Genomic DNA, 27,003 nt, shown 5'->3' on the forward strand with positions numbered 1-27,003 from the left:
CAGGCACCCCCCTGTGCACTCACCTCTTTCCAGGCCTAGATTTTGCTCGGCATCGCTGCCACTGAATTTGTGCAGCCAATTTTCATTTCATAGGATATCGGCACTATTTGGGTTTCAACCTCTGGGGAGTATCAGAAAGTCTGAAAGTTGGAGATGCCCTCAAATAATGTTAAAAAAAAATCTAGAGCTATGATTTTAAAGTCTCTCATTGACTGTAGGTATAAAGCTATGTAATCTATAGCACAATCGCCTGAAAAAGAAAAAAACCTTGAGCTGAAGTAAAATGACCTCTGAAGCAATGCAGTTTTTTCTTAAAAATAAATGGAGAGTGCTTGGCCTGTGTTGCTCAGTGGTTGAGCATTGACCTATGAATCAGGAGGTCATGGTTCAACTCTGATCAGGGCACATACCTGGTTTGCAGACTTGATCCCCAATAGGGAGCGTGCGGGAGGCAGCGATCTATGATTCTCTTTCATCTTTGATGTTTCTCTCTCTCTCTCCTTCTCCCTTCTTCTTTGAAATCAATAAAAATATATTAAAACAAAAAAATAAATGGAGATTATTAAAGTGGAGTTTGAAAAAAAAAGAACCTTTAGTTGTTTTTTATTTTATGTCTGTGGCTGATTAGCACAGTGAGTCTGAGTTAATGACCAGAAAATTGGTTCACCGAATGCCTCAGAGATCACGCTGGCTAATGCTGCCCTTACTGAGGCTGGCTTATCTTTCTGTTGGTGGGCGACGCACACAAACAGTTAGGCTGATTAGCACTTGTTTTCCATCATTTTCTTTGTGAATACATAAAATTGTGAAGCACACAGAGTCTGTGCTATGACCTAAATGTACTATCCTAGGGAATTTGAAAATGTACTTGATTTCGATGATGACAAGATTACATCTTTCAGTTTTCTTTGTCCATATTTAGTTGATCAAAGTCGAGAAGGAAGTATCCAAAAAGTCTTTAAATGCATACTTAGTCCAGTCCAGGCAGAGGGCTTAGTCAAGCAAAGATTTTTGTTAATGACACAGGTTTTGCTTTGATTAATCCTTGGGAAATAAGTTGGCTGACTATGCAACTGTGTTTTCAAACACTCCCCTTCAAAGCAGCCCCCTCAACCCAGGACAAGAACTTGAATCAATGGGAAACTTTGAAACCAGTTGAGCTGTTTCTGTGCTTGCAAACGTACTTAGCAGTCATGAGTTAAAGCGGGTTGACCACTTGGTCCTCTTTGGGTTTTGTTTGTTTGTTTACATTCCCTATACATGTTTTACATTCTCTGTAAGTATTTGTGCATGTGAAAATAAGTTTCCACATTTCTTCAATTATATTTGAAAGAGTCACTCTAGACACTGTACTTGCAGTGTTTTTGTTGTGGCTTTGCTCTAACACACAACTGGTTTTCTTAAAGTAATACCAGCATGGATGGACCTGGAGAGTATAATATAAGCGAAATAAGCCAGTGGGAGAAAGATGAATAGTGCATGACCTCACTTATATGTGGAATCTGAAGAGCAAAATAAACAGATGAATAAAATGGGACCAGAGGCGTGGTTGACAGATCTCAGAGGTGAGGAGGGTGGGGCGGATAGAAGAGATCAACCAGAGAATGTATACGCTAAGTCCATGGACACAGACAATACTGTGGTGAAGGCCTGAGGATGGGGTGGGGGCAAAGGAGGGGAAATGGGAGAAAGCTGTAATAAAATCAACTATAGATATAGATATAGATTAGTTTTAAATAAACTTGAGGTTTAATTTTTATATTAGGGTTATTTTTAGGCTGTCACAAACTTTAAATAGTACATGCTTTTATAGATACTTTTTCCTGATCCCACCTATAAACATGATAACATTATTTTCTCTTCGTTCCATAGAGAAAGGAGATTTTTATTTAACCCGGGCCTTCTTGGCTTCAGGACAAACATTTGATTCTGTTGGCTTTCATTGGGCCAGAATGGTAACTAATCTTCCAGAATAACTGAGCTGAATCTCTAAGGGGAGGACCCAGGCATCGGTAATTTATAAATTCTTTAAGGTGATTCTAACATGAAGCCAGAGTTGAGAACCACAATAGATAAGTTGATACAGAGCCTAGCAAGCTTTTGTCAGCTTTGGAATGGGTTCTCTGAGCATCTACCACATACATCCCTTGTAAAAAGGACCACAAATATGTTTATTCCACACGAGCAGCAAAGGAAGCCAATTAGGAAGGCATCCCCTTATTATCTTTAACCAGTGTGTAGCTCTTATGAAAATGTCTAGGTTTCTGTGCTGAGTTCTAATATGAGTTCCGTTCTTTATCCTGGGAAGGCAAGATGCTGCTTGAAGAGGGAGGATATTTTTGGAAACAAGAATCTAAGTCTTAGATGGGTAAGAGAGAGAAAAAGATGTCTTAAATAACCCTGAAGGAGTTCTCTTAATTAGGAAAGTTAACGAAGAATATAGTGATGTCTGTATTTATATAGATGAAGATTCTTTATATAACTACTTGGTTTCCAAATAAGTCTGGGAAGGAATCAGTTATAGTCTTACCCCTACTCCCTGAACCTCTGAAAAGAGGAGAATGGCAGAGACAAGAGAGAATGTGCCCTGGAGCAGGGATGGGAGAAGAGGGGATTGAAAAGGCGCAGTGGTCTCATGTTTAACCGGGTTTTCCTTCTGCAGCCTACTGTGACTGTAGCTTCACTCCCATTATTGCCAAATGGACGTGGAAAGATAGAAAATGAATTTTAACTAGAAAAACTTTAAAAGTTTATAAATACTTGGCTCATGGGCAGTTGGAATAAGGGACTTGGTTGGAATAAAGTTCTCCAAAGCTGGAGAAATCTAGAAATTCTATAAAACACTTTTTAATATTTTATAAAAATAACTAGAGGCCTGATGCAAGAAATTCTGCAAGAGTAGGCCTTCCTTCCCCCAGCTGCCTGCACCGGCTTCCTTCTGGCACTTGGGACCCGGGCTTCCCTCCAGCTGCCAGCAGGCACCCAGGACCTGGGTTTCCCTTGCAGCGCTGGCTTTGTCCAGAAGGTCGTCCTGAAGGACATCCAAAGGATGTCCAGTTTAATTAGCATATTACACTTTTATTATTATAGGTGTTCATTTTTGCCTACAAAGTACTTAATACTTGTTTGAGTAAAATATTAAAAAATTAGTTGTATATTGCCCTGGCTGGTTTGGCTTAGTGGATAGAGCGTCGGTCTGCGGACTGAAGACTCCTGGGTTTGATTCTGGTCAGAGGCACATGCCTGGGTTGCGGGCTCGATCACCAATAGGGAGCGTGTAGGAGGCAGCCGATCAATGATTCTCATCATTGATGTTTCTCTTTCTCTCCCTTTCCCTTCCTCTCTAAAACCTATAAAAATATATTTAAAAAATTAGTTGTATAAAATGCTGTCTCTTAAGGTTTGCTATCAGATTTACTTTCAGTGTAAAGCAATAACTAATAGACATATGAAATTTAGGTCAGATTAGTTTAGAAAGTTACAGTTTGGGCCAGAAACTATCACAAAACTATTTGTATGAAATAGAGTGCGTTCTCAGAGGGGAAAGGTGGTGAGGTATGAAACAGTATAATGGTGACTGTGAGTATATGAATATTTAACTCAGTTGCATTTGCATAGAAGGTGGAGGAGTTTAGAGTCAATGTTCAGGGAACTTGTTTTCAATGTAAAGGCTATTGGTGGTGGTGGTGTGGGGGGATTTTTGTTTTAAGTTAAAAAAAGTAAAGAAGTGCTAATGTGTTGTTAAGAAAGAGACAACAGACCCCAAATAGAGTCCTTTATGCTAAATCTATGCTTTCAATACTGGCAGTATCATATAATAGGAAGGCTGACTTTGTCCCAAGAAATAATTCATCTTACTCATATCAACAAATGCATAAATGAGATTTGATAAGATTTATCTCTAATTCTTTTTGTGTTTATTTTCTTGAAATATACTGATTTATAATACTATTCACTTTCAGGTGTAAAACATAATGAGTTGATATTTTATATATTACAAATGAACTCCAATTCTTGACATAAAATTGCAAAAAAAAAAAAAATTGCAGTCTTTTATGCTAAGCTCTGTGTCACCAACAGGAGACTTAATGCCTAATTTATAGTTTACACTGTCCCCAGGGATGGACTCTTACACCAGTCCATCGGGAACTACCTGCTGCACCAGTGAGGCAGCATGCCTTTCCACAGCAGTGAGCTCTTTGCTGGTAACTTCCTTGTCCTGCCCTCTTCTGCCCATAAAAGTCTCTCATTTTGTACAGCTCCTCAGAGCTCCTTTCTGCTTCCTAGATGCGCTGCTGCCTCATTTATGAATCATTGAACAAAGCCAATTAGATTTTTAAAATTTACACGGTTAGATTTTGATTTTTAACAGAATGAACTCTATGTCAGAGACTAGGATGAGCAGCTTCTAAAGCAGAAAAGTTGTTGATGTTGGAAATGATGACAGTTACTTAAGCAGTATATTTAGGAATATTTTTATCATTAAAATTAAGATGAACCATTTAATTTTCTTAAAAATTCAGCTTGAGTACTTTTTTTTTCAGGGATTCTTTTCTAAGTACCTACCTATCTGATTGTGATATTTATTCTGCATTTATTCTATCATCTATCTGTCTATCATTTATTTATTTATCTAGCTGTGATATTATTCTCCAGTTAAATGTATTCATTTCTTCAAGACAAACATTATAGTAATTATGAATGAGCCTGAGGTATAGTTTCAAATTTCTCAAGTTAAATGGTTAATATATAAAAGTCATGCTTAATTTGCTCATGAAATAAATGAATATGTGGCTATACTAGGTTCCTCAAAAAAGGAAATCCTTTCTTAAAATAAACATGCTTCTAGAACTTTCCATTTGTACTTTAAAATTGTGAGTTTTCTGTAGTCCTTTTCTTAGACACAAGTAAGATTTTTGTTCCTGGCATATATTTTGTATTTTATGTATATGATGTTGTTTTTTGGTGGGTGTGTGGGAGGTTAAAATGTGATGCTCAATGAAAGAAAATCCCATTCAGCAGGCACCAGTCTTCAACCAAGGGAGAAAATGTTCTGGCTGCACCTTTAAATTCCAGGGACTTAGTTGTTTACAAAACATATAAATACTCCTGACCTATTGTAATTTCCTGTTAGAAAAAAATAAAGAAAGATTTTTTTTTCTCAATTTTAAGTGATATATCTGTTATGTTACTATTCAAAAAAATATTTAAGATTTCTCATTTTACTAAGGAGAGGAGCAGACATCAAATGCCGTACGATGGAAATATAATTTATTATAACAGTTCTGAGCCTTTCCTTAAAATAAATAGCTCCTGCTATTTGGGATCCACGCAGTTAAGGCTCCTCTTTGAATTTCATTGTGGAAGGCTTCTCAGATGCCAGCATAAGCAGCAGCAGCACAGATGATGCCTATATTGAGAAGGGCACTGAGCTATTTTGCAGAAAAATCACATTACAGATTTGTATCCTGTTTTATGTCCCTTATAATCCATATATCACATAAAAATTGTCCTTTTCCTGCTTTTAACCCATAGGTTCTAACTCCAATACATTTGTAGGTATTGTATTTTGAGTGGAAAGGCACTCACAAACATATATAGTATATATGTTTATATTCTGATCACATTTTAACAAATATAAATTATAGTAGCATTTAATAAATGTTAATGCTATTTCATTATGTAAAACCTAATATTTTATTATTGGCATAAGTTTTATAATATAAGTAAGATGTTAAACTTTATTAATATGAAAATTTATACATATTTTAAAATCATTTGCATGATATCTATTATGTCAATTTAGTACTAATGTTCATTTCTTAAGTTTTTGTTGAATATTTACTGAATTAATAATAGATGTTATCTACTAAATCATAGTCAATCCTCTTGAGAACAGTACTATAAGTAAGCCTCACAACAAGCCACTAGGATTTGTAATCTCTATCTTTCAGATGAAGAAGCTGAGAATTAGAATTTCAAAATAACCTCTGCCTAGTAAGGGACAAAAGTTTCCTCAACTTTCCACTGTATGACTAATGACTGTCCTTAGTACTGTGTTCCATGTAGAATACAGAGAAATATAACAATGGCCGTGTTTTTTCAAGGGACACTCAGTATACTTAAGAATTTAATTATTGGGAAAAAAATTGATTATTGGCATTTTATAAATTTCCAACTTTCTTGATTATCATTTAGTTATCTTGTTTATTTGTATAGCACCTTGATGTAATTTCAGTGTATTAGATGAAGGAATTGCACTAGATGATATTTATGGCCATTCACAGTTCTAAAAGTTTAAGATTATTGCAAATTGAAAGCAGATTAAATAATTCATTTAAAGTAACTGCATGTTATTAGTATTGCCTTTTACAAGGCTGTAAAAGAGCTCTCTTTAACCTGCCCTTCCGAAAATGGCCATGTGGCAGCCACATAGACTGTCCAAAAAAGATTGAGAAAGGAATGCATGATTGTCCAAAAGTCATTAATATAATTTGAATGCTAATAAAAGTGTATTTAAGTAAAGATAGAAAGAACATTGTAGATGATATCTTAGAGATCAGGTACAGTGGCTATAATGTGTATATTTACTGGATTATTAAAGTATTTTCAAATCTGCTATAGAGAACGGGATAAAAAAAGCAATAATTAGGGTGAATGATATAATAAATATAATAGACAACTAGCTTGTGAGTCATGCTGCCATAAAGTTCAAATGAGGTGATGGATATTAAACCACTTACTAGACAAGGAACGCAACATATTCATTTCTATTTCTAAAGATAATTTAATTTCAGCAATTGAAAATTTAGAGGAGGTTCAATAGAAAGGCTTGTAACTGACATAAAACCCTAGTAAAAGAGGAGACAGGGCTTCATAAGGTGGGAAAAATCTCCAGAGGTTATAGATTAGAGTAGGTTAAAAATATCACCAGTGTGGAATCTCCTCCAGAATTAAATGCAAGTAAGCAAGCAAGCCAGCAAAGCACAAACAAGTTGATTGACTTCACAGCTCTCTGTGTTTGGAATTGAAACCTTAGTCAAACCATCCTTGTGGTTTGACCAGTCTCTGTACACTGCTCTGCTTTTCCTTCGTACGATGGCTTCCTGACTGATCTTACTTGACCACAGACATTGATCATCCAAATGGCTTCAGAAAAGAGCATTCAGGAGGGCAGTCTGATTGATGTCAAGTCATCAGTGTCTAAAATAATTTATAATCCATCTACACTAATAAAAGAGAAACATGGTAATTGGCGTACGACTGCTACCCTTTTCATTGGCTAATCAGCGAGATATGCAAATTAACTGTCACCAAGATGGCGGCCGGCAGCCAGGCAGCTTGAAACTAACATGAGGCTTGCTTGCCTCAGTGACTGAGGATCATTGGAGGAAACCAACATTCCCCGCCTGCGGCTGCAGGCCTCTGAGCAGGCAGTTTAAGAATCATTGTAACAAATACCGCCGGACTTCAGCCAGCAGATTTGCAACATTGTAAGCAAAGGCCAGAAACCTACTTTCAGCCGTGGAGGCCTAAGAGCTAGAGCCAAGCCTCAAGGTAAAGCTGGCCCAGAATAAAAAAAGAAAAAGAAAAAAAGGAGCGGTTGGGAACTTCAGTCACTCCCAGCCTGAAAACAGCCCTCAGCCCCTCACCCAGACTGACCAGGCACCCCAGTGGGGACCCCACCCTGATCCAGGACACCCTTCAGGGCAAACCAGCCGGCCCCACCCATGCACCAGGCCTCTACCCTATATAGTAAAAGGGTAATATGCCTCCCGGCACCGGGATCAGCGTGACAGGGGGCAGCGCCCAAACCCCCTGATCGCCCTGCGGCTCTGTGTGTGACAGGGGGCGGGGCCCCAACCCCCTGAGCAGCCCTGCTCTGTGCCTGATAGGGGGGAGCTCCCCAACCCCCCCCCCCCCACGGGCCCTGCTCTGTGTGTGATAGGGTAGAGCCATAACCTCCCCATCGGCCCTGCCCTGAGTGCGAGAGTCGCGGCGCCCCAACCCCCTGATCGGCCCTGCTCTGTGCGTGACGGGGTGGCGCCGCAACCTCCCCATCGACCCTGCCTTGAGTGTGACAGGAGATGGTGCCCCAGCCCCCCAATTGGCCCTACCCTGAGCGTGACTGAGGGTGGCATCACAACCTCCCAATCCGCCTTACTCTGTGCATGACGGGCGGCACCCCAACTCCCCAATCGGCCCTGCTCTGAGCCCGACCAGGGGCTGCACCTAGGGATTGGGCCTGCCCTCTGCCACCCGGGAGCAGGCCTAAGCCAGCAGGTCGTTATATCCCGAGGGGTCCCAGACTGTGAGAGGGCACAGGCCGGGCTGAGGGACCCCCCTCCCCCCCAAGTGCACAAATTTTTGTGCACCGGGCCTCTAGTATATATATAAAAGCCCAGTGACCTTTATGGAGGAACAACCAGAATGACCTGTCGCTATGATGCGCACTGACCACCAGGGGGCAGACGCTCAATGCACACTGACCTGGTGGTCAATGTGCTCCCACAGCTGACAGTGGGAGTGCCAGTCAGCCAGACGCTGGGCTCATGGCTGGCAAGCACAGCGCCAGTGGCGGGAGCCTCTCCCACCTCCACAGCAGCGCTAAGGAGTGGCAAGCCAAGCCATAAGGAGTGAGCAGGTGGGCAGTGAGGAGCGAGCAGGTGGGTGGTGGTAAGAAGTGAGCAGGGCGGTAAGGAGCTAGCAGGTAGGCAGTAAGGAGTGGCGAGCCAAGCCGTCAGGAATGAGCAGGTAGGCGGTAAGCAGGTGGGCATTAGGAGCATGGGGTCCCAGATTGCGAGAGGGCGCAAGCTAGGCTGAGGGGGTTAGAGTAGGTTAAACCCCCTGAAGAAAAATGTTCAAGATTTGTATGTTCTGGTGTTAAATCTTATTCTAGAGCGAAGAATCACCCACAGTGATATACTGATAAAAGAATAGACTACCCATGCATGAATTTCGTGCCTCAGGCCTCTAGTGTTGTAGAGGAGAGAAGCCTTTGATAAGATTTAGCATAGCACACCCCAGAGTCTGAGAATATAATAAACTATCTCAAGAGTTAATGAATTCTCATTACAGAGTTGATCAAAATCAGTGGTTTCAATACTGGTTGTATCAGGTAGATAGTAAGGCTGACTTTGTCCCATGAAATAATTTATCTCACTCTCAGCAGCAGTTGACACACAGGAAACATGGCCTTCCCCTTTGTCTGTCACCTCACTCTTCTTTTCTCTCCTCTCCCATTGCTGGTGGCTCCCCCTTCCTCTCCTTTGCTCGTTTCCTCACATTTTCAACCTCTGAACGCTGGGCCTCCTCAGTTATCCAGCCTCCAGCCCCACACCTTTTTTTCCTTGTCCAGGGACTTCGTCTTTAGGACCATGACTGGAATGTACATCTCCACGTTGTTTCTCTTGTCTAAACTCCAGACTTAATATCCTGTTGTCCTCCTGACATCTCCACTTGAATGTCTCAGTGACATCTAACTTAATAATTGCTCATCTAAATTTCTAATTCTTGACATCACTCCCAAATCTCCATCCATGTTGTTCTTTCTCAGTAGTTGGTAACTGCATTCTTCCAGTTATTTAGGCCCCAAAATTGAACTCATTTTTAACTTCTTGTTTTTTCATAAATCATAGCAAATGCTGCCATTAACACTATTGAAACACTTCGGAGTTTTTCCAGTTTTAAAAATCTTTATTTTAAGACTTTGGTCCAAGCCAGCATTATTTGTCACAGTGTATCTCATCTTTTGCGTTATTTTTCCTCATAGCACTCACCACCACTCTGCACAGTATATGTACTTATTTATACATATTTCTCTGTATCTTGTCCACTACATTGTACACACCAAAGTCACCTATGAAAACAGGGACTCCGTGTACTGCTCTACCCAGAGCATCAAGAACAGGACCTCGAACTTAGCATTTGCAAAACGAGTCTTTTAAGTGAAGGAAGGAACGAATGAATGTTAAACCATTCTTACTTGTATTTGTTTTATTCATTGCGGTGCTTTCCAAGTAAAAATGAAAAAATATTCTTTTGCTGTAAAATATTTAGAATTTAGGTATAATTACATTAAAAATATCAAATGTACCATTTTGTCAAGTTTTGACAATTGTATATAAACCAGGTAATTACCATTGGATGTAGCCATCACTGCTGAAAGTTCCCTGAAGTCCCTTTCCACTCAACCCACTGGCCAACACCTGAGTTAAATACTGTAATTTCTTCCATCATACATAGCTCTTCTAGTTTTTTTCTTCATATAAGTGGAGTCAGGTATTGGGTATTATTTGTATAAAGCTTTTTTTTTCCAAAATCATAATTTTGAGGTTCATATGTCAGTGCATATATCAGAAGTATATTCATTTTTATTACTGAGCCTCCCCCTGGTGTAATAACACACCTTAGTTCACTCTTTCTTTGTGTTTGAGTGTTTCCATTTTATGACTATTATAAACATGACTAGAGGCCCAGTGCACGAAATTCATGCACTGGGGGTTGGGGTTCTCTCAGCCCAGCCTGCCCCTCTCAACAGTCCAGGAGCCCTCAGTGGATGTCCTACTGACGGCCACAGTCTGGCAGCAGAGGCTCGGAGCAGGCGTCCTGCGTGTGTGTGTGTGTGTGTGTGTGTGTGTATGAGTGTGTGTGTCTGCTAGGGGCCTGCCCCCAGCCGCATTGGAGGCTCAGAGCAGGCGCTCTGTGTGTGTGTGTATGAGTGTGTGTGTCTGCTGGGGGCCTTCCCCCAGCCACACCGTAGAGGCTTGGAACAGGCGCCCCTCTGTGTTGATTTCTCAGGCTCCTGGCCTCCACTGTGTGTTTTTCTCTCCCTTGAGCTGTGGCCAGGGTGGGGTGCTTACTGCAGGCTGCGCTTTCCTGCTCATGGATCACCGGATCACTGAAGAGACTGGGGGCAGGCCCTGCTGGGTGCTGCCTGTGAGGAACTTTCCTGCTCTGGGATCTCCATGGCGAACCCAGGAGCAGGCCCACCTGGGGGCCCGCTGCCCTCCGCACTTGCCTGCTCCGGGATCGCCATGGGGTCCCAGCTGGCAGCAGGGCTTATGCGGCACATGGGGGTCCCGGATGGGGGTGTGGCTTAAGTGGTATGGGGCTTAGGCAGCACACGGGGTCCCAGCTGGGGCGTGGCTTAGGTGGCGGGGGCTTAGGCGGCATACGGGGGTCCCAGCTGGGGCGGGGCTTAGGTGACGTGATCGCGCCGCCTAAGCCCGGCCTCCCAGGGCCACACACGGGGCCCGAAGGCGTCTGGCGCTGCCTGCAGTATGCAAATCAAAGATGGCGGCTAATTTGCATATGGCGCTGATTAGCTAATGGGAAGCATAGCGAAGGTACGGTCAATTACCCTTTTTGTCTTTTATTAGATAGGATTTCTATAAGCATGCCTGTTCAAGACCCTTGTTCGACTGAGGTTTCCATTTCTCTTGAACACCAATAGAATTGATGGCTTTGAGATTAGGTGCACATTTAGCCTTAAAAGAAACTGCCAAAGACTTATTCAAAGTGGTTTATCATTCTTCACTCCCAGCAGCAGCATATAAAGTTCCAGGTGCCCTGCCCCACCCGCGGAATGTCGCCCGTGTTTTCCAGGTTAGCAGTTCAGTGGGTGGGAAATCAGAGCTCATCCTGGTTTTCCTTCCCTTCTCTCAGGACTGACGATGTTGAGTCTTGGATCTTGTGGTTACTGGCATATTTTTTGAAAAGTCTGTTAAAATATTTCATCCACTTTAATTATTTTGTCTTTTTTGATATTTACTTATTTGTATTTGTTATAGATACTGTCCTTTCTTACTATATATGCCTTAAATATATTTTTACCTGGTGGCTTGCCTAATTGTTTACTTACGGTGTTTTATAATGAGAAAGGATTTTTATTTTGGTTTAATTATTATTTTTCTTTTTCAAAGAAATTTTCACAAGGTTGTTTTCTTTCAAGCTCTGTGTGATTCTGGGTATATTGATATCCTGGATGTTGAGATACATGTCTCCAGTGTTTATAACATCATTTGTTAAAAAAGGACTTTCATATTCCAGTTGAATTGACTTAGCACCTTGATCAAAATATCTTCTGACAATATATGTGCTGCTTATGGACTCTCTGTTATGGTGTATTGATTTTTTTTGGGGTCTATTCTTTTATCAGTACATCATTGTGTTTGATTCTTGGCTCTAGAATAAGATTTGACATCAGAACATACTAATCCTGAACATTTTTCTTCATTTTCAAGAAATGTTTGGACTGTGCTAGATGTATTTCACCATCAGTTGGAGTTTCAGCATAAATGTTCTCTGGTATGTTGACAGAGATCTCATTAAATATAAATATCAATTTTAGCAGAATAGATAAATTAATAATCTTGATTTTCCTAATTCAAAACATATTTCTATCCACTTATTATCTCTCCATATGTTTAGAATTTTATAATTTGTCTCAAAGATGTTTTATACTTTCAGTGTGGATTTATAGTACATACTTGTCAGATTTAATGATAGCTATCTGGTATGTGTTCGTGCGCTATAATGTTTGAACTTCATTTTCTATTTGCTAATTGTTCATTGCTAATGTGAAAAAATACAATTAATTATATCTGTATGTAAGTCAAATAATTATATAATACAATTAATTTTATAACCATCATTATAATATAGCATTTTTATCATGCACCTTGGCTAAATCCACTTATTAAGATGTTTTGGAAGATTCCGTAGAGTTTTACATGTACACAGTTATTTTATGTGAAAATAATAACAGGTTTATTTTTAATCATTGTGCTTTTTATTATTGTTTTTTACCTTAATGAACTGTCTAGTACTTCTTCTATTGTGTTGAATATATGTAGTGGCAGGTATCTTTACCCTATTGTTTATTAGGAAGGAAAGTTTTACAAATGTTTTATTGTGGTAGGAACATGAGAAGTTTTTTTTGTTTGTTTTTTTGTTTTTTGTTTTTTAATATATTTTATTGATTTTTTACAGAGAGGAAGGGAGAGAGATAGAGAGTCAGAAACATCGATGAGAGAGAAACATCGATCAGCTGCCTCCTGCACATCTCCCACTGGGGATGTGCCCGCAACCCAGGGACATGCCCTTGACCGGAATCGAACCTGGGACCCTTCAGTCTGCAGGCCGACGCTCTATCCACTGAGCCAAACCGGTTTCGGCAAGAAGTTTTAATCTTAGACCTATAGATACGATGTTAATCTGTGTTCGTGTGTGTGTTGTCTATGTATTTTTCCTGAAGTTCTTTTCAGATCAAGGAAGCTCTTTACTTCCTAATATTTTTGCAATTTTATGTCGAGAATTGGAGTTCATTTGCAGTGTATACAAATATCGACTCATTATGTTTTACACCTGAAACTGAATAATGTTATAAACCAGTACATCTCAATAAAATACAAACAAAAAGAATTCGAGGTCAATCTTGTCAGATCTCACTTATGCATTTGTTGATTTGCTCGTGCCTTTCCCCTTCACATTAGATCATGGTATTTAAGCGCATCTAGTTAGTTACTAAGCACAAATGCGGTAGCACAGAGTGGCTACGGGTAAGAGCTGCTGCAGCCAGACCGCTGGGGAACACGCCACATTCTACATCATAGGAGCAGCATGACTTTTGACAAGCGCCTTAACCTCTTTGTTTGTCAGGTTGCTCACCTATAGAATGACTTAATAGTAGTTTCTACCCAAGGTGGTCGATCTGAGAATTGAATTAATACTCATACACCCACAGAAAAGAATGAGAGAGATAATACAAATCAGTCATTTGTTTTTGCCATTATTATTGCAACAGTAATGGAAAATCATTTCTGACTAGTGGCTCAGAGAAGCGAGAATAACAATCTCAGTCATATTATCACTGTGTTATAGCTGACTTAACTTGACACTTTTAATTATAAAATATCTAGATTAGAAACTGCTAAAGTTATCTTTACTCTAATAATCATTCCTTTTATTCAGTGTTGCAATTTGATCAAAGGTAAAAATACATTATATTCTCTAATTGTCATAGCTTTTCTCAGAAGTCAGGGTTTGTTTCGCTCTATTGTATGCCTCTAGCTAAACAGAGGTTCCTGTCGGTAAAGGATAAGTAACAAATACTCTTCTATCTAGGGCTAAACTTTCCTGTAATTTCTCTAAGAGATTAGATGACTAAGAGGTGAGCTGTTGCTTCCAGGGCGTTGCCTTAGCCGTCCTCTTTGCCTGCTATTTCTTTGTGAAGACTTGTGAGAATATTTCTTTACCTAGACAGGATTTTAGTTAAATCAAGTCTGATTATGAAAACATAAATTGTATTTCCTTCTACTACAAATATTGGAAATCCTCTCGTGCCTTTCAGAATTGTAACCTTTGGCCAGTTGTTAAACTTTATGAATTAACTAAGCATACTCTGATAGAAATGTTATCTTTTTTTTGTAAGTACAATGAAAGTTTCAAAAAACTATGTTGAGAAAAAGTATTTGAGAGTATGTATATATATATGTGTGTGTATGTGTAGGGTTCGGTGCATATACATATTTGTGTATATATTACATGTATATGTACATACACATATATATATATGTACACAATTTTACAAAATGACTTATACATTAAAAACTTACCAAATATAGCTTTCAAAAATAGTCTTAGTACCTTATTTATTTGCTTGGTAAAAATAATATTTTTTATTACATAGTCACATTATTTCTAGTTGGATCCTTAAAATAACATGACCTGTTTTTATAGGCGATTGGCCAGCCATCATGCGCATTTCTGATGCTGCTCGTAGGAAATGAGTGTGTCTTCATGAATGGGAAAAATCATCTCCACGGTTTATTTTTTAAGCCCAAATCAAAGTAGCTATTGTTCTGCTTCTCTGCTCCTGATTATCGCGCTCCAGGATTTCCATCGAATCCTTAGAAATTATTACAACAGGACTTTGGCAACACTTACAAAAACTGTTTTTTCTCACTAAACTTCAAAAATAAGTCATTTTTCCCTCAGAAGGAAAGATAGCTCCTTTGAATATAAGACTAATCACATTAGGTCTTCCACAATCTCTTTACCATTTCACAGTGATATTTATCTTCAGAAGGTCTAATCCAGTTCAAGGAAAAGATGTATGAAATTCATTTTATTCCCTAAGGCAAACCCAGAGAGAATCTTACATTTATTTCTTTTAGTGAACTTATGGCTGCTGTCTGAGCCAAAATTAAAAGCATAAATAACAAATAGGAATGGACCTAGAGCTAGATAAATTGACTTCACAACTAGATTTACATGTGGAATCATCAAAACTTTCCCTGGCCCAACCCTTAATTTATGAATACTAGCCTCGATTTCAGCCTTCTCATTCTTTCCTATTTTTTCCTAACCTTCTACGTGAAAGTTTGGCTTTCCCCTGAAGTATAAATCCTCCTCTGATGATAATGTAATAAATAGAAAGGTACAGTTTACTAACATTTTTTTTTTTGCTAAAAATCTTTTCTGGTGTGTACCCTTCCCACCCTCCTAGAGTACATTTTAGGAGAACTCTCCTTACTAAAGATGGAGGAAAAACTCTATATATTTGCCTCTCATAAACTCTCAAAACAAGGATTAACAATGCATGTCTGAAATTGACACGGCCAATGGAAAATTATTCTTAAGAGATGTTTAATGTTAAGATTGATTTTTAAATAAAAAATTTCAGTATGTTGATATTGAAGTTTTATGTTTTGTATGTCTTTATTGAGGTCTCTGGTTGCCAGTAATTTTTTATACCTAAAGAAAATCAATCACAAAATAATTAATTTATTGACTAGGATCTATAACTTATTCAATATTTATTTTGCTCTTTTTCAGTGCGAACTTTCTCTTGTTACAGCACTATCCTCTGTGTCCGTCTGATGAATACCATTAGCTGATTTCTTGAATTTCCTCTTGGTATTATTGCTCTGAATTCCCTTTATTTTTCTCTTGACCTACATAAATCATAGCCACTTCTCCTATGTGAAGATGTTACAGAATTCACATTCAATTTTAAAATATCCCTCTTCCAAAGCATCATGTATTATAGCAGTGGTTCTCAACCTTCTGGCCCTTTAAATACAGTTCCTCATGTTGTGACCCAACCATAAAATTATTTTCGTTGCTACTTCATAACTGTAATGTTGCTACTGTTATGTAATGTAAATATCTGATATGCAGGGTGGTCTTAGGCAACCCCTGTGAAAGGGTTGTTCGACCGCCAAAGGGGTCGCGACCCACAGGTTGAGAACCGCTGTATTATAGGGTATACCACCCAATTCAGATGTTATTATATAATATCATGGTCTACTCGTGTGATATCTATCAATTGCATTACTTTTGGTTTCAATGATTTTATCTATGGGTTTTATTCTTTATTTTGTTTATATACACTCCTAATATTTATTATTTCCTTCATTCTGCTAGCTTGGAGTATAGTTTGCTTTTCTTTTACCAGTTCCTTAAGGTATAAGTTCAGTTATTGATTTGAAATTTTTCTTTTTTAAGGTAAGCATTTGAGCTATAAGTCTCCCTCTCAGCAGTCATTTTACTTCATTTCATAAATTTTGGTGTGTTGTATATATGTTTTTTTAATTCATATGAAAGTATTTCATAATTTTCCTTTGATTTTTTTCTTTGACCCCTTGTGTATATGAGTGTGTTGTCCAATTTCCACATATTTGTGATTTTCCAGTTTTCTTTTGTATTTAATTTCAACTTTTATTCCATTGTAGTTAGAAAAGGTATGCTTAAAATGTACTTATAAAGTCTGTTTTTGTGGTCTAACATATGGTCTGTCCTGGAAAATTTCCATGTGTACTTGAGAAAAATATGTGTTCTACTTTTGTGGGGTTTAGTTCTCCATTTTCTTATTGATTCTGTGTCTAGTTATTTTCTCCCTTATTGAAGGTTGGGTATAGAAGTCTCCAATTATTTTTATTATAGAAGTATCCATTTCCTTTCGATTCTGTCAAATTTTCATTCATATATTTTGGAACTGTTGGTAGGTGTGTATATATTTATAATTGTTATATTTTCTTGGTAAATTGACACTTTTATCAATATATAATTTTCTTCTTTGTCTCTTATAACATTTTTTTAAAGTCTGTTTTGTGTGATGTTAGTGTAGCTAACCTTTACTAGTATATTATATTAGTACAGCTCTCTTTTCCTTATTTTTGCATGACATATCTATTTTTGATTATTTCATTTTCAACCCATTTGTGTGTTTGGATGTAAAGGGAGTCTCCTGTATTTGGATCATGCTATTTTTGTTCATTCTGCCAATCTCTCTGCCTTTTAAGTGGAGGGTTTAATCCATTTACATTTAAAGTTATTACTGATAAGAAATGACTGACTTCTGCTGTTCTTGTATTTGTTTTTATATGTCTTTTCTTTTTGGTCCTCCATTACTATATTGTTTTTTATTTGATTTCTATACCTTTTAATTAAAAATATTTTTATTCCTTTTCACGTCCTTTGTTATATTTTAGATCTAAAACAAATATAATCTGAGGATTTTATTCTTTTCTTTCATAGATGCAAATGTTGTTTGAAAATAAGTAATCTGTTAGGGTGAAAATAATACATGGTGGGATGAAGGAGAGACATATCTATCTTCTTTACTTAGTACATAAAAAGTCATAAGCAATTATTTGTGGAACTCAAATATTTCATTTTATTTTATGATCTTTAACTCTGTATGTTTTGACATAAAAACATTGATGCAAATGATGCCTGTTTAAGTAAATAATCAAATTTCAACCCTGATTACAAATTACTTCAATATATCTATGTTGGATAAGTCTGATATTGACAGTGTATGTTTATATGATTATTGTATAAATATAATTTTGCATGAAAAAACTTGTTGATTTTTATATTTTCAAAGCATGGTTGCTGGCTTTTCTATCCTGTGAATTGAAAATGGTACACTATAATGCAAATGAGTAATGGAAAATTTACATTTGTCAAGAAAACATTTCTTGAGAATATTTTAATACTTTCACTTATCTAAAATAAGATATTTCCTCTGCCCAGTCATTTTACTTATACAGTATTAAAGATTTCTCTCCTCCCTCTGTTAAAAACAAAAAGCAAATAAACAAAAAAACCCTCTGTTTTAGCATCCTTGAATCTGACCACAGGATTCTAATACTTTGGTGAAAGGTGAATACTTAAGATTGGTAGACAATTAAGTCAACACAGACCAAGAAAATATTCTATTTGGGAAATAGGAATTACAATATAGACTTGTCTCACAGACTTTAAATTGTGAGCATTCTAAAAGCCAGAGTCAAAAAAGCATCAGGTTGGCCAAGTGCTGACTTACATGGGACAAGGCACATTCTGGGTTTCTGATATTTAATTTTGATTACAATTTTGATAATATCTATCTTCCTGTCTTTAATTCCATGTGATTTGCTCTCTGTCATAACAATAAATTTGTTTTTGGCCCTAACTGGTTTGGCTCAGTGAATGAATTTGTTTTTGTCTGTAAACTTCTTTGAGTAAACTTATAAACTAACAATTTTACAGAATAAGAAAGGATGATCAGAAATGAAAAAATATTCTTTAAAGACATGTTTTTAGTGAAAAAAAATTATTCTATTTGGAAGGTGAACAGAGAAATCATGCAGAGAAAACAAACTATGTAGTTAGAGAAAGGAGAGCCATCGTATCATTGTACCACATAAAGAGTAAAATTACTCATAATCACATATTTTCTCTCTCTCTCTCTCTCTCTCTCTCTCTCTCTCTCTCTCTCTCTATATATATATATATATATATATATACACACACATATATATTCTTAAAAAATAACTTTACATGTCTGGAGCTCTTACTATATGTTATGGGCAACACTGAATGCTTTAAATTGATTTAATCTTCATAAGCATCTACTTTAATTATTTATATACAATAGTATAAATAATTCAGTATAAAAATATTTGAATGTACTTGTGCTTCTTATAAGGTCCACAGAGACTCTTACAATCTTCTTAAGGCCTAGCTTTCAGTACTTGCTTTCCTCTAAGGTTATCTAAGGCAATAAATATTATTTTCATTATTTTGTTTTTGCTTTGGACAGGACCTGCTGCTTATTTTCCATGATTTTCATTATGATATTGACACCCTCTGTCAAAGTCCTGGTTGTTTAATATATCAAAATATAAGGTTACTCCCTCAACAGAGGTTCCTGTTGGTAACAAATAAATACCAAAATTAAAAGTAACTTCTGGGTAGACACTAAGCTAAATTATCCAAGAGATTGTTTTTTAATACACGTAATTATGGGCTCTCTCCTACTCTCCCCCTTTGTCCCTTTGTGTCTGTGTCTCTCCTCTCTCTTTCTCTCCTCTCCTCCTTCCTCTCTGTGGGGCCTTAGAATACTTGGCTTCTAGTTTCTGCTAAATTGGTCTAGAGCAGTATAACCTTGGGCAAATCACAGAAAGTACTTGGGATTTTCTAAATGTCTTTCGTTTAAACTTATAACAAAAATAGATGATATCTAGTGTTACTTTTAGACTTAAACTTCTGTACTCAAAGACATAATGAAATATCACCTGGGGTTATATAACATGGGCATGAAGTGATTCCAAAAGAAGACCTTTGGAAGTCCTACATTTGTTTGAAAAGATGCATTTGACTTTGAAATGAAATGTCTCATTAACCATGTGTATTGCCTTAGATATATTTTTATTCCAGAAAGGAAAGGACTAATGAAGCTAGTTCTAGCCAAGTGTTATTTATTGTGAGGAAATAAGTGGAACACAATAGAAATCCATGAAGAAGAGACTTTATGAGGCCAGTTCTCATGAAGCATAGCTTGATAGTAATGTTGGACCCTGAGCTGTGCTTAGGACCCGGCCACCAGGGTTCCCTGCTGTGGATGTGACTCAGAACATGAACTCTTCCTCCTCATTTACATCCTTCTTCTGTTTGCTTACAGTTTCTGTTCTCTCACGCCTTAACATACACATGACTTTGGTTTACCATGGTCCTCACTCTACTTCGAAGTCACTCTTTCAACTCTGATACCCATTGCTAATGAGCTGATCCATTTTCTTAGTTCAGATGAATAAGAGAAAATCTCATAAGTTTAGTTCATTTTTTCAAACCAAGCTTTTCAGAATGGACCAAACATTGGCCAGATTAGCTGTAGTAGAGCTAAAGTTATGTCTGTGCAACAAAATACATGACCATCAAAGCTACACCTTTCAGTGGGTTATGTGGGTTTCGTGTTTCCCTTAGAAGCTGTATGGCCATGCAGGTAACATGAAGCATGTTTAGCATACAGTGATCTGAGCATATATTACAAACAACAGTAACAGCTCGTTTTGGCCATAGGCACTACTGCTTAAAGCATTTACATCCCTCCTCTGCAGGAAAAATCATCTGATAGGAAGTCTAGAAGTTACACTGAGCAAGGAATGGTAGAGGAGATTTAATGTGTGTCTCTAATCCAAAAGAAATTGGACATTGACTTTCCTTAGTTGAAGCTGCTACTATAAAGGAGATGGAAGTAAGAAATTGGAGTTCTTGCCGAAACCGGTTTGGCTCAGTGGATAGGGCGTCAGCCTGCGGACTGAAAGGTCCCAGGTTCGATTCCGGTCAAGGGCATGTACCTGGGTTGCGGGCACATCCCCAGTGGAGATGTGCAGGAGGCGGCTGATCGATGTTTCTCTCTCATCGATGTTTCTAACTCTCTATCTCTCTCCCTTCCTCTCTGTAAAAAATCAATAAAATATATTTAAAAAAAAAACTTTATAAAAAAAAAAGAAAGAAATTGGAGTTCTTACATCTCTCTGCCAATTGTAACACACAACCAAAGGTTTATGTGAAAGCAAAAGCTAGTTATAATATTTAAGTCAAGAAATTTTTCGAAGTTATGTTTTTAAAAAATATCTATTAGCTAACTCCTTACTTTCCCCTCCATAGTAAAAAAAAAGTGTAAGTTCAAAAATTGAAAATAGACCCATGAATTTGACAGAGGAAAAAGACATATTTGAAGAGAGATAGGAGTGTGGTGTACCTGGTTTAATCCCCGGTGGTGACGACTGTGTCAAAATTCTCTTATGTGAATAATACAATGATCACGGAAGGCATTCCGAAATAGCTACTAAAAATACTTACTTTATGTTACTATTTTGTTTATAAATGGGGCCTTTTAACTGCTATGAAACAATAACCAATTTTTATATCCCATAAAGGGTATACTGTACTACCAAATGCTGAAATTGAGCTGAAATTTATAACTCATTTATCTAAGGGATTTTTAGTACATGCAGTGTATAAAGACATGCATTATTCATCTAAGCGTTAGCTCATTTGAATTTTCATTAAACAGTAAAGTCTGCATCACTGAAATGTGAGTAGAATTTTAACTTCATTCTGTTTTGTATTTGTGAACCTAAATTTCTTGTTTCTGAAACTCAAAGTTTTGGCTAATAGGCATCTATACATATACACTGAGTGGCCAGATTATTATGACCACCTGATGTTTGTAGGCAAATTAGCTATAATTTCGCGCTGAAGTTGCTAGAGGGCCAGATCATTATAAACATCCGAATAGCACAACATACCTAAGTATCATTGCTGATCAAGTTCATCCTATCATGTTGATGGCGTATCCCAATGGAGATGGCTTCTTCCAACAAGACAATGCGCCATGCCACGGTGCTCTTATTGTGCAGGAGTGGTTTCAAGAACATGAGGGAGACTTTACCTTGCTGAGGTGGCCCCCACAATCACCAGATCTCAATCCAATGAAGCATTTGTGGGACGAAGTTAAAAGAGCCATTGGGCAGCTGGTTCCACAACCATCAGATCTCACAGAACTGCAGTGCTATTCATCAGGCATGGTGTCAGATTCCTCGCATCACCTTTTAACATCTCGTGGAGTCAATGCCAAGAAGAATCGCCGCAGTACTGAAGGCAAAAGGAGGCTTAACGAAGTACTGATGGGGTGATCATAATAATCTGGCCACTCAGTGTATGTATACATGCACATTTAACATGCACATGCATGTGTATATCTGTAATTGAGGACAAAATGCATTCAAATGACACATCCAATACTCAATATATTTGTTCTTCTTTGAAATAAGATATTTTTCCATGTAAGTGAATCTCCCATTATAATGAAACATTTCCTTAAGCACTGAAACTTTCCAAAAGTTATTATTGTTTAAAGTGTATTATGTTTCTTCTTTTAAAAGCAGGTATACAGAATATATTATTCTGTTATTGGTGATCAGAAAACAATTTTCATAAGCTATTAAAAGTTTGTCTTTATTTCTAAAAATAAATGGCCACAGAGGCATGATTTAGAATTGTTATATATAATTTTATATATTTACATATATATAGAAAACATAACATTTTTACAAATATTAAATTTATTAATATTTTAATAAAATATTAAAAACGTCTATATGGCTCTCAAGTGAAAAAAAAAGAGAAAACGGTTCCTATTTACTACTCTTTGTCATCTTCTAGTTTGTTTCTTCAAGTTTATTTAGTCTGTAGATAAGTATTTATTGATATTTACGTGGAGGCACTTGAAATGCAGAGAAGGAGAAACAGGCACAACTTTTTTGGGGGGCGAGACAGCTGATAAACTGTACACATTCAAGTGAATAAAGGCGATTTCTTCAATTACTGGGGAGTGTATTATGCTGATGGGTAATAGCCCTCAGTAATTATCACTCTCCTTGTATCAGCTACACTTCTTTGCATGATTTAATTTATCTGTCTCCCTAAAGGGACTTACGAGGTCTTATTACTCTTCATTGTTCATATGTGGAGAATGAGGCAGAAATGTTAAGTAACTTGCTAGTTTACAGCTAGTAAGTATTGAGAAAATAATTATTTAAAAAAATTTTTAAGCCAGAAAAGCTCTCTATAAAAGTAGGAGAAAAAGAAAACAGTTTTATTATGGTATTGAGTAAGCATTGAACCAGAACACAGTGTGCATCACAGGCAATCTAATAAGAGACTGCAGAGGCAGAAAGCAATCTCACCTTAGATATAGCCAAGCAGATAACCCATAACATACATGTTGCAGTAACTAGTCCTTGACTAACAAGACTTGACAGCACCATTTGTCACACATACTTCACCCTAGATTCACCCATCTGCGTTAGCTAATTGACTTTATGCAAAGGAAAATAAACGCATCTTTATGACAAGAAGTAATTTTGCAAATTGGAGTATGGCACCTGCCGAAGTTAGGTTTCTAACCTTCCAAAGAAACTGGGAGATAGGGATTCTGTCTTGATGATTCGATATCAAAGATATGATTCTCAGGTCCTTGAGAAAGACATACTGAGGTAGTAAAGCTGGCAAAGGCTAATTTCACTTTTATAAAACTTGCATACATTTTAGAGACAGTGAAGGAACTTATAATTACATGTTTTCTAAAGTAAATGCTCTAAGAAAAAGAGAGATCACTTTCCTTGTATTTTAAAGGAAGAACTAAGCCTCTTATTTTTAATTTGTATGTATCTTTACATAAGTAAGTGATAGACTTCAGATTTGAGTCCAGTATATATTGGCAGAGCCAAAGTCCTTAAATACTTACCTATAGAACATTCTGCTAAGTGTATATTTGGCATGAGATGATTGTCTTAGTTTGACTTGAACTTATATAAGAAGTCTGCAGCCGTATAAGCTCCAGGGGAAGAACATCCCAAGTAGATAAAACAATAAGTGAGAAGACCTTGAGAATGAAGGGGACACAATATAAATCAGTGTGGCTGGATACGATAGATGGGGGACCAAAGGCTTGAACATTGAGGTAAGGGTTAAATATCATAGCCCCTATTAAGCTATTAAGAAGCGTGGATTGCATTTCAATGTCAATAAAGAGCCATCTGGAGGCTCTTCTAATCAGAGAAGTAAAATATAATTTCTGATTTAGATAAATTATTTTTCCTATTGTTTGAAGATGTTGTATTGTGTTTTGTTTGGGTATTGACAATGGGAACAAAGTAGCCAATAGAATACTCTTAACAGTAGTCCAGGTCTTTGATTATAGCAATGGATATTTGATTTAAATTTTACCTAATTTTGGAGGTAAAGCTAAGGAGCTGTGCTGATGTTTTGGATGCAAGGAAAGAGGAAAGTTGTAAGTTGTTAACTCTGATCATGCAAAGGAGAAAAGGTATAAAAATGAATGGCTAAAGCTCATAAAAATGTCTCCATTGAATTTCCCACCAATGCTGGTATAATTTTTTTTTAAATTTTATTAATACATTATCTCGTTAGGAGCACAATAAAAGCTATAATTTAAAAATAATAGCTTTTCAATTTAATGAAAACATGCATATGCATATATAATCTTAGGTATTTCACAACTTACATTTAACGTTTAGTTTTTAAAATCTCAGTAGTTATTTAAAAAATTAATTTAGCCCTGACCGGTTTGGCTCAGTGGGTAGAGCGTCATCCTGCGGACTCAAGGGTCCCAGGTTTGATTCCGGTCAAGGGCATGTACCTTGGTTGCGGGCACATCCCCTGTGCAGGAGGCAGCTGATCGATGTTTCTCTCTCATCGATGTTTCTAACTCTCTATCCCCCCCTTCCTCTCTGTAAAAAAAATCAATAAAATATATTTAAAAAAATTAATTTCAACTATTTTTCTGTACTTGCAGGCCACTAGATATAGGAACATTAGTTTTGAAATATTTTTCCCATAACTGAGTCTTTGAAAAAATCTTTTTTTAGCATAGCCCCTTCTAATGATCAGTATTATTCTATTAGATGGCTGGCTGGAGCTATGTTTAAAATAAGTGTTATTGATCCCTGGTTTTCTGTGAGCCTAAACAGGCCTTTAAAAAATGCATCCCTGGCTAACAAAAAAAAACCCAGCACACAACCAATAGATGTCCTGGGCTTCAGTGTCAGTGTGACCAGCAGCCCAATTCATTCCTATACACTGACTCGGAGGAGTACATGTGCATAATTTCAAAATAATTGAACTACATTTGATCAAGGATTTGGGGACAATATGGTTTTTAAAAAGCCCATTTACTTGTCCTGGAAATGTTCAATTTTTATATTTAAACTAGAGGCTCAATGCACGAAATTTGTGCACAGGTAGTGTCCCTGGGCCTGACCGGTGATCAGGGCCCATTGGGGCCTTGCAGCTGGTGGCCAGGGCCTTCCTTCATTCTGCGCCACCCCCTGGTGGTCAGCGCATGTCATAGCGAGCAATCAAACTCCTGGTTGAACTCCCACGGGAACACTTTGCATATTAGGCTTTTATATAGAGAGAACATATATTTATTTCAATTACATTTTTTGTGATTAAAAAAGGACCAGAAATTATCTTTAATTCCACTGAGAATTAAAGGACTGTTTGAGAGGACCTTTTAAGGCAACTTTACAATGTTAATGAATAGGAACACCCATTAGCCTCTAATTTACTGGGGTTGCCAGGACTCCTGCAGGGTTTATGGAAGTTCACTGGCCACACAAGGCGGGCATACTCTGTTCAGTACCTGTCTCTCCCAGCCCTTAAAACCACCTTAAGTGCTGCATTAGTAGCAATAGTGTAGAAACTGGTGGGAGTTCTGGAAAAGCTGGAGAAGTGTATTTCTACTTCTGCTGTAACTACCACTCAAGGCATAAAGTTCTGAATGTGGCACTTACAGACTTCAAGGGTCTTTTACAACAGTGCCGTGAGTCCAGAGGGAAGGGGGACGGGAGTTGGTGGAGGTGGGTAAAGGGGCGGGGGAGGGGGGGATGGGGACATCTGTAATGGTGTAAACAATAAAAATGAAGTTGAAAAAACAAAAAGCACAAAATAAGGATAAAAATTGTTTTAAAATAAAATATACAGCATTAACATTGTTGTAAAGCAGGAAATCACGTTAAAATGACTCTACATTCCCTATATTTAGACATTTCTAGGCATCCCTCTACTCTGCTACAACCATCTCCCCATTTGTTTCAAATGGGGATACTTTTATTGAAATCAGAGGAACACACAATTAAAATAGTCACTGTAATTGTATATTTCATTACATTAGTTTTATTGAATACTCTCAGTTTGAAGTTGGATCCTAGGGATGAGTGATCCGACAGCCCTGTCCCACCTTGAAGGAGGTCCATGTGCTAGTTATGATCTGCCTGGTGCTGGGCTGGGCTCTCCACCACTGCATGGAGGTCTGGGGACACAACTTCACTCCACAGGCCAGCCAGGAGGTCCCGAGAAGGAAGATTCCCCATCCCTTTACAGTCATAGGATAATGTGGGATATAGGTAATTTACCGAGGTTATCCCTGATACAGGTCCTTAAACCATTAAGTCAGGGCAAAGGGGGGAAGAAGGTCCAAAACAATATAGTTTAAACGCCGAGAGTCAAGATGGATAGATGATTGCAGATTTTCTTTGTCCACTGAACACTTTTTATTGGTATCTCTCTGAGCTGAAAACTGTGCTGGGCTCCGAGCTCACTGGTGTGCAAGGCAACCTGGTCCCATCTACCTGGCATTTACATTGGAGTCTGAGACCGGGCAAACTCAGGCATGGCCCAAGTCATACCCACCCCCACAGTGCTGACTATGGTGAGGGAAGCAGGTGGGACTGGTTTGCAGCTGATGGGCATGCTTCATGAGCTGCTGTGGAGGTCAGCAGAGGCCTTTTTGAAGAGGAGACACTGCACTGGAAATGAAGTATAGAAAGGATTTATTCATGACAGTAACAGGAAAAAATGCAGTAAGAAAAAAAGACACAGGAATAGCAAAGTAAAGTTCTGAGGCAAAAACGTATTTTAGTTTTGAAGGGAAGGCAGTTGAACTGAAGTATCATCTCTTATTGTTTTTTTATAATTTCTGAAATTGTTTTGATCTAAGTGTTATGTATTATATATAAGTGAAATAATATATGTATGTTAAATGAATTATTAAATACTGAATTAATAAATACTTAATTATTAAATATATACACACAAACATACTGAATTATAATCCCATATAATAGATGTTTTTGA

This window comes from Myotis nattereri (genome assembly GCF_964212035.1).
Source record: "Myotis nattereri genome assembly, chromosome: 11".
NCBI classification, from domain to species: Eukaryota; Metazoa; Chordata; class Mammalia; order Chiroptera; family Vespertilionidae; genus Myotis; species Myotis nattereri.